Genomic DNA, 9,695 nt, shown 5'->3' with positions numbered 1-9,695 from the left:
TACTTTAAGGTGGGTATTGGACCAATATTTTTGTATGTTACAAACATCAGCACAAACGTATAATACCCTCCCCACTATAGTGGTGTAGGGTATAAAAAGTACTTTTTTAATACTTTTTGAAAATATTTTTTTTAATTACCAACAACGGTATTTGTTCACTATAAACTGCGAAAAAAATGTTAACATTCAAAATAACTACTTTTTCTACTGCTTTTTGCAAAAAGTACTTTTTTACTATTATTGGAAATTTTTGAAAAATTTTGGTTTAAAAGAAGGAAATTTTGAGTTTAGTACAGAGAAATTTCTTCAAATTGCAACAAAATATTGCAATTTACATTGTCATATTTATATTACTTAAAAGAGTACGTTTCTACTACTTTTTTACCAAAATTTAAAAAATGACTAACAAACACCATATTGACGCCTTCACTATGAAAATTTGTAAATATTATTATTGCATTAAAATCAATAAATATGTAATTTTTTTTTTGCAATATTGCTACAATTAAAAAAAGTACTTTTCTACTACCTTTTAGAATTTGGTTTTATAAGTTTTGCTCAATTTCATAAATATTTCGTAAAATTCTTTTAAATTACATATTTTATGATAAAAATTAAAAAAATATGTTGAAACACTTGAAAAGTACATTTTGCAAAAAGTACTTTTTTACTACTTTTTTATTGTTATTTAAAATTTTCGAAAATTGTTACTTTTTTAGTTTATTACAATGAGAAATATATACAAATTGCAATATTTCATGTCATATTTACATTATGCAAAAAAAGTACTTTTCTACTACCTTTCGCAAAATTCCCAAAATAAGACAAATTATATATTTTAAGAGTTTAAAAATCATTCAAAATATACATTTTTGCCATAATTATAAAAGTACTTTTCTACTACCTTTTTAAAATATCTAATAATTTTCGCTCAAATTAAAAAATCCATAAAAATCTTTCAGATACAACAAGTAAACTGTAACAAGTATGAATGTATAGTCGGGCGTAGCCGACCATATGATACCCTACACCAGTCAGTATGTATGTTAAAAATGCGGATTATTTAAAAAATAAAGCATTTGGTTTGTTTTTTTAACTTTATTTCGGAATATTTTTACTTTTTTTTGGCAAAAAAAAAGAGATTTTATTAAGAGGGCCCAAAGGGGAGTAGGGAAAAAAATATGGCCCTATCCTTAAAAATGTTGGTAGGGGGAGTCTTCTTCAATATTATTCATGTAGAATTTGAAAGTGTTATTAGTGTTTGTAAGTGAATTTTGACCTTTAAGTCATTTTCTGAAGGGGAGTTTGTATGGGGGATAGAATCAAATGAAGCCCGATCATTACAAAAATCGGTAGTGTCATTTAAAGTTCTATAAAACTAAGTTTTGTCGACTTTTGTTAACATAATAGATCATTTAAGTTAATTATAAGCCAAAAGGCCCTATTTGGGGTGTACGGTTGTATGGGGGCTAGTCGAAATAATGGACCGATTTCAACCATCTTCAATAGGCTTCGTCCTTGGGCCAAAAGAAGCGTGTGTGCCAAATTTCATCCAATTACCTTGCGCACAAGGTTTACATGGATAGCCAGCCAGCCAGCCAGACGGTCGGACGGACGGACGGACATAGCTTAATCGACTCAGAAAATGATTCTAAGCCGATTGGTATACTTTAAGGTAGGTATAGGACGAATTGTATGTTACAAACATCAGCACAAACCCAATATACCCTCCCCACTAAAGTGGTGTAGGGTATAAAAATATGTTGAAATACTAGAAAAGTACATTTTGCAAAAATTACTTTTTATACGACATTTTTAAAATTATTTAAAACTTTCGAAAATTGTTGCTTTCTTTAGTTTATTACAATGAGAAATGTATACAAATTGCTATTTTTTATATCATATTTACATTACGCAAAGAAGCACTACTACCTTTTGCAAAATTTTCAAAATAAGACAAATTATATTTTCTAACAGTTTAAACAGTTTAAAAATCATTTAAAATATAACATTTTGTACAATTTTGCCATAACTGTTAACTGTGAAAATATATTGATATACTTGAAAAGTATTTTAAGCAAAAAGTACTTTTTCTACTACTTTTTTAAAATTATTGAAAATTTTCGATATTTTATAAAAGTTACTAACAAACACCATAGAACTGTGAAATTATGTTAAAAAAGTACTCTTAATAAAAAGTAATTTTTCTACTACTCTTTTACAAATTTTGAAAAATTTTAAAAAATTTGATTTTCTTTAGTTTATTACAGATAAATGTATAGAAATAGCTATATTTTATGTCAATTTGTCATTATTTAAAAAAGTGCTTTTCTACTACATTTTGCCAAAAATTTTAAAATAAGAAAAATTATGTTTTCTAACAGTTTAATTGCATAGAAATTGTTTAGAATATAAAATTTTGTGCGAAATTGCTTTAATTAACTTTTTTTTAACATTTTTTATTATTTTCGTTTTACTATTTTTGTAAATTTACTATTTTTGTAAATTATTCAAAAAAATTGGTTTTCTTTAGTTCATTGTAAGAAAGACTATGAAAAATATAATATTTGGTGTATCTTTGATAAACTACTTTTAAAAACTTTATTTATTTTATAAAGTACAATACTGCTACTTTTTGAAAAAGTTAAAAATTTTATAAAATTGTGTTTACTTCCAGTTTAATTGACTAGAAAATTATGAAAAATATAAAATTCTATGCAATTTTGGTAAAAAAGTCCTTTCTACTACTTTTTATCTATTGTAAATAAATTTCATTTTAAATTAAAAGAATTAAATCATAATTTGACTACCGTTAAACCACTTTCTCCTTCATTCAACCTTCGAATTGCTGCCACCACTTGCTAACACTTCCATATAAAAAGTTCCAAGCTTAAATGGGTCTTTTATCTTTCACTCTTAAATTGAAATGTGCCCGATAAAGAAAATCATCTTTTTGTCGAGAAACTATTGAAAGACGACAATTAAATACTGGCAAATAAGGTGGAGAATTTTCACTATCAAAATAAAAGTAAGGAATATTAATAGGTTTATCCTGTAAATAAAATCGTAAAGATTATAACAGAATTTATAAGATTTAAAAAAAAAATCCATACCTTTTCCACGGGACATTTGGTGGGAAAACCTTTAAATTGTTTAAATTGATTATAAACAAAATAGGCAAATTTTAAATATCTATTATTAATGCCATTTAAGAATTCACAGCCATTAACGGTGATATTCAAAAGCACAAAAGGTCGTCGTTTCTTTTTCGGCACCAATACCTTAAGATCCAAATAAAAATCGTTTATATCTCTTGCAAATATTACCGTAGCATTGAGAGCACTATTTCCCTGATACTCTACAATTTTCATATCGAAGATCTTCACACGTTCTTTATTATATTCGTAGTCCAAAGAATGAAACTCAAGGACAAAAGGGCGCTAAGTAGAAGGATATGATTAGTCGAAATGAATTAATATTACTCAAAGCTATTACCTGACCCTTCGACCTTTTATATGAGACAATGCATAATATTAGTAATACTTGACCAAAAAGCTTTTTAACTTTCATTGTTGATATATAATGATATATTTATTTTAAATGTTTATATTACTTTTGGTGTTAAATGCTCGTTATGGTTTTTGCTTTAGAAAATGAGTTATTTTTTAAAAATTAATAATTTTTGAAAACACTGCAACCGTAAACAGATGAACAATGACGTTCATGGAGGCTAAAGAACATCACTACAGCATTTTATGGAATAGCACACCATTATGTCAATGATCAATTAATTTTCTTCATTGCTAAAATGTCTGAAATCAAAATAGTTTTGTTAATTTGGTATCCCATGATTGATTATAGAATTAGAAAATTATATGTATGTAGAGGTCATCCAAGTCGACCACAACTTGTTTAATAAAAATAAAAAAATAATATTTAATAGATTTAAATTAATTTAACTATTCAAAAACTGATTATTAAAATTAAACTATTTGTAAAATATTCATGAACTAAATACTGTATAATTACAAGAAATTTTAACAAGGGTATCTCATTTAGAGCGTTACAACATTCTGAACTGAAACTGAATTAGAACTGAACTAGAACTAAACTAGAACTGAACTAGAACTGAACTAGAACTAAACTAGAACTGAACTAGAACTGAACTAGAACTGAACTAGAACTGAACTAGAACTGAACTAGAACTGACCTTCTATTGTCACAGGGACGAAGCATATTGAAAATGCTTGAGATTATTTCACCTAGCCCCTATACAACTATATTTCCGAATAGGGCTTGTAAACCGTGTAATCAAATTTGCAGTTTTGGAGATAATTCAATGAAAATGGTTAACACCTGCCTATTATTTCACCTAGATGCGCCGAATAGGGCTTTTAAGTTCATTATTATGTTTAATATACTCGTATGTCGACAAAAACCTGCAAAACCAAGTATTATACTAGCCTTGTTGACCCTCATGAACTCTACAATTATACGGCCACCACACATTTACTCAAGGATAAATGGCTTATATATATATATCTGAGGCAAGGTATAGGAATGTCTAGAGTTTTAACGTGAGCACCTGCCTTGACGGCCTTATCTCACGGTGGTCTTTTTCACCCTCTGTGTAGAGTTGAGAACGGTCTACCATCGCACCCTTGTTCTTCAATGAAGAACGCTGGTGGCAATTTTTGTACATTGGTTCTGACCGGTCCAATCACAAGCCAACCGTAGTACCAGATTATTATCCGACCTCTGGCAATATATGTAAGAACTAATCCAAACAGAAGACTGTAACCAATTTTTCAATCCCGGTCAGATTAGAGGTATTGGCCACCTCTTCATACCCCGGGATAGTTCAGTTCTAGTTCAGTTCTAGTTCAGTTCTAGTTCAGTTCTAGTTCAGTTCTAGTTCTGTTCTATTTCAGTTCTAGTTCAGTTCTAGTTCAGTTCTAGTTCAGTTTTAGTGCAGTTCTAGTTCAGTTCTGGTTCAGTTCTAGTTCATTTCTAGTTCATTTCTAGTTCATTTCTAGTTCAGTTCTAGTTCAGTTCTAGTTCAGATGTATATCAATTGTAGATCAATTAGAATTCAAAAATGGTTTGCAATGAATTTGTTATCAGCATTTAATAGTCAAGTTGATCTAAAGCCAATTATAATTAAAACAGTGGAGGCTTTACATTAATAACAAATTAAGTTAATTGTAATTTTCTGATTAGAAACGTATATGTTTTATATAATAAAATATAAACCGCAAATAACATTATTATTAAAATCACAATAAAACCATGAAAATAACCGGAGTATTTCTAAATATATTAATTTTAATAACATCAAACCAACTAATAAAAGGATGGGTGATTACTTATTTATGTATTTTAATGGACAAAATATAACATTATTTAAATCTTTTATATATAGTAAGTCGAGTTTGAATCATAAAACATGAATACAATCCCTATATTGTCAAAATCATGGATTTGCATTTAACTAATGCTACCACACACCGCAGTGTCATTACTGGCTCAATAATATTTAATCAGGACATTGATCAATTTGATGTTTTATTTTTTATAACTTCCCTTAAGAGAAACGGTAAACCCTGGACAATGCTTAATCTTACAATAAAAGGTTGTGATTTTATTGCAAAGTCGAGACGTAAAAACATGAATTTTCCTTATATTGTACTGGGGGAATTACGTGCGGCCAATCCTAATTTTCCAAAAAGTTGTCCAATCAAAAAGGTAGGATAATTTAGATTTGTTGTTTTCGTAAATAAAATATTAATAATAATTTTTGTTTTTTTTTAGGATACCAAAATAGTTTTAAAAGATTTTTATATTAATTCTGAAAAAATTTCTCTCAGCTTTCCGGAATTGTCTTTTACATGTGATTTCACCTTAAGACAACATCGCTTGCAAGTGTTCAAGATTATTGTCAATGGTTCAGTGAGAACAAAGTAATAAATAATTATTTGAATTTCTATTGATTCGGTGGAAATGTATGGCGATATTTTGAAAATATAATTGATGTTTTTTGAATAACACAATTCGATGAATTGAATCACACTTAAATTGTTTGTGCACCTCACCACTAAAGTGAGGAGGGTATTATGCATTTGTGCTGTAGTTTGTAACACGATTTACTTTTGGTCCTACACCCACCTCAAGCTTTACTAATCGGGTCAGACTGTCGAGAGTTTTAACGTGAGCACCTGCCGTGTCGGCCTTATCCCAGGGTGGTCTTTTTCATCCACAGGGTAGACTTGAGAACGGTCTACCATCGCCCCTTTGTCTTCAATAAAGACTCAGGTGGCAATCCATGGCAAATCCATGCGTAAGTACTTTGCTGGAGTACTCGAGCTATCTAATCTCTTGCCAAAGTAGTCACGTTGAAAGACAACCACACTACTATGGCTCTGTTGATTCGGCAACAGCACCTAGAGACGTAACCGGTGGACCAAAGCACGATCCATCGATATGCCGTAGACATTGTTCTTACTCACAGTGACACGCTGTGGCAAGTCTCATATGAACAGAGTATACTCTGAACATATCTGGACAAGGAAGGAAAATTAATCGGTATCACTTGTATATGATCATTCAACCATCATCATTCATCCATCATCATTCAACCCAGCACACATCTCATTTATTCGACACATTCATAGAGAAAAACATACGACACACTCATTTAGATATACGGGTGGGTGAGGCCCGCATACCTCTACATTCACTCCGTATCATATACAATTGACTCCAACCCATTTCCAACGCTTAGTCCCACAGTCACTCCTCTGTGGGGTATCTGTTGGTTTTCGGCAACAGCACCGAACTTATCCCGAAACATTGACTATTATCATGCATCAGTCTTTTAACCGCCACTTACTCTTCCCGCGAATTTGGGTTTAAACCACAGCCACTACGTGGATCCCGAAGGAACCTCAACCAACTGACCAGCCAGAACATAGTCCTGCAGGCAACTGGCCACCCGTAGTACCAGATTATGCGGTGCTCTGGTCTGAGCTCTGGCAATCTATGCAAGGACTAAGCCAAACAGTAGACTGTAACCAATTTTTCAATCCCGGTAAGATTGGCCACCTATATACACCGGGATTGCAATAACACCAAGGCGGAGGTCTCGCCAAGGTAACATGCCCCCGGGGGGAACTAATCGGGTCAGAATCACTTTCTAAGTCAATTTAGCTAAGTCCGTCTGTCTGTTTTTCGTTGTGTCCATATAAAGCTTGTGCGCACGCTACAGTTCGCGAATTTCAAAAAATTTTATGTAATGTGGCACATTCTCTTCATTTGTCACATGGGCGAATGCTACCCTAGCCCTCATACAAACTATCGGAGTTAAGGAGAAACCAAATTGAATTCGTTATTATTTCATAGATAATCAACATATTGAACTACTGACTTGTGATGGGTATCATACGGTTGGCATATATTCCTATGATTCCGGACTATAGTCCAGAATATAGACTTGTCCTGGCACGGACCCACGAAAAAAAGGATAATTTTCCCAAAAAAATTAAAACTAACTAACTAACTAACAAACTCACTAACTAACTAACTAACTAACTAACTAACTAACTAACTAACCAACTAACTAACTAACTACTTATGATGTGCTAAATTTTATTGAGTTCTTCAAAATTGCGAACTGTCTGATAAATGGACGGACAGACGGACGGACGCCCATAGCTGTATCGACTAAGGAAATTATTATAAGTACAGGGTAGGGTATAAAAACTTCCCCAAGAACCGTTCCAATGGATTAGTTTATTGACAAATTCTAGATTTCTCTATAAGCTAGTAGCATAAGTTTTTTATATCGATTAGTCTTTGATTTTTGGAAGAGTACTTAATATGATAACTATGGATAAATATGGACCGATTAGGAAAAATTTTAGTAGAGTATTGATGTAGAAAATATATTTGTATCAAATATTATCAATATAGCTTTATTTAACAATGAAATATGCAATATTAAGTGATTTTTGGACGTGGACCTTATAAGGGAGCTATGACTAATTGTTGACCGATACTATTCTATGTTTGCATTATGATTTCTGTCAATAATTGGTCTGTTTATTTTGCTTGAGCATGTTTTAATGAGACAGACGGACATGTCCAAATCGTGTCAGAATTTCATAAGATCCCATAATATTTACACTTTTTTGGGTCTCAAACGCAATGACAAACTTATATATATATCTTCTATCACCACTGATGGTGATGAAGGGTTTTCGTTTGTTTTCGGAGGATATTTGCCTTTTTTTGCATTGAGTGACACCATATTATAAAAAAGGACTAGAATTTATTTGCAAACTGTAAATCATAATCGACTTTGAATTTAGCACTTTTTTCAACGAATTTTCCCTTTTTTAGCACTTTTTTCTAAAGGAGTTGTGGTAACACTGATCTATAGACTAGAGTATTGTCAGATCTTTGAACTGTTATATTGACTACTCGTCTGGCTGGTCTGTTAGTCACTTTTTATAATAAAGTTATTGAATAATTAAACTTAAGTAATATTGAATTTGTTTACTTTTTTTAAATATTTTCATAATTACGCATAACAAAATTATTAATTTTCTAAAGCAAAAACCATAACGAACAGTTAACACAAAAAGTAATATAAACATTTAAAATCAATTTAATTGTTAAAAACTATTGTGGTGAAAGCAATGAAAGTTAAACAATTTATTAACTGTGTATTTCTAATATTATCTCTTGGCAAAAGGACAAAGGGTCAGGTAATTAATATAAAGATTTCCAGCATAAATAAACTAATCATTTCTTTCCAATATAGCGCCCTTTTGTCCTTGAATTTAATACATTAGATTATGAATACAACAAAGAATTTATTGAGATTTTTGATCTGAAAATTATTCAATATCATGGGAACAGTGCTCTCAATGCCACAATTGTATTTTTACGAGATATAAACGATTTTTATTTAGATGCTGCAATATTTGTGCCAAAACTAAAACGTCGACCTTTTGTTCTTTTTAATGCCACTTTTAATGGATGCAAATTTTTAAATGGCACTAATGATAGATCTCTTAAATTTGCAAATCTTATGTATAATCAATTTAAAGCATTTAAAGGATTTCCCAACAGCTGCCCAGTGGTAAAGGTAGAGAGGCAATAATAAGAGAAAATTATTAAAAATTTTAATTTAATTTGTATCTTTCCAGCATAAACCGATTTATATTCCTTACTTTTATTTTGATAGTGAAAACTCACCACCTTATTTGCCAGTTTTTAATATTCGATGTTCAATTGTTTCCAGACAAAAAGATGATTTCTTATATCGCGCTAATTTCAATTTGAGGGTTAAAGATAAAAAGAAGGGTTAAGTTGGAAATACAATTATATCTCTATATTATTATTTTAAAATCAAATGTTTGAATAAATCGAATCAGAAATATTCTGAATTTAATCAAAAATGGTTTAATAAATGATATGGAATTTCGCCAATATCTTGGATATTTATGATTAAAATTGCATTGATTTTAACACTTATTTAAGATTAGGATCCTGACAAAATATTAAATTTTCTGAAAATTGCAAGCTCAGTTCTAGTTCAATTTTAGTTCAGTTCTAGTTTAGTTCTAGTTCAGTTCTAGTTCAGTTCTAGTTCAGTTCTAGTTCAGTTCTAGTTCAGTTCTAGTTCAGTTCTA

This window comes from Lucilia cuprina, chromosome 5, assembly GCF_022045245.1.
Source record: "Lucilia cuprina isolate Lc7/37 chromosome 5, ASM2204524v1, whole genome shotgun sequence".
NCBI classification, from domain to species: domain Eukaryota; kingdom Metazoa; phylum Arthropoda; class Insecta; order Diptera; family Calliphoridae; genus Lucilia; species Lucilia cuprina.
This window is presented reverse-complemented; position numbering follows the sequence as displayed.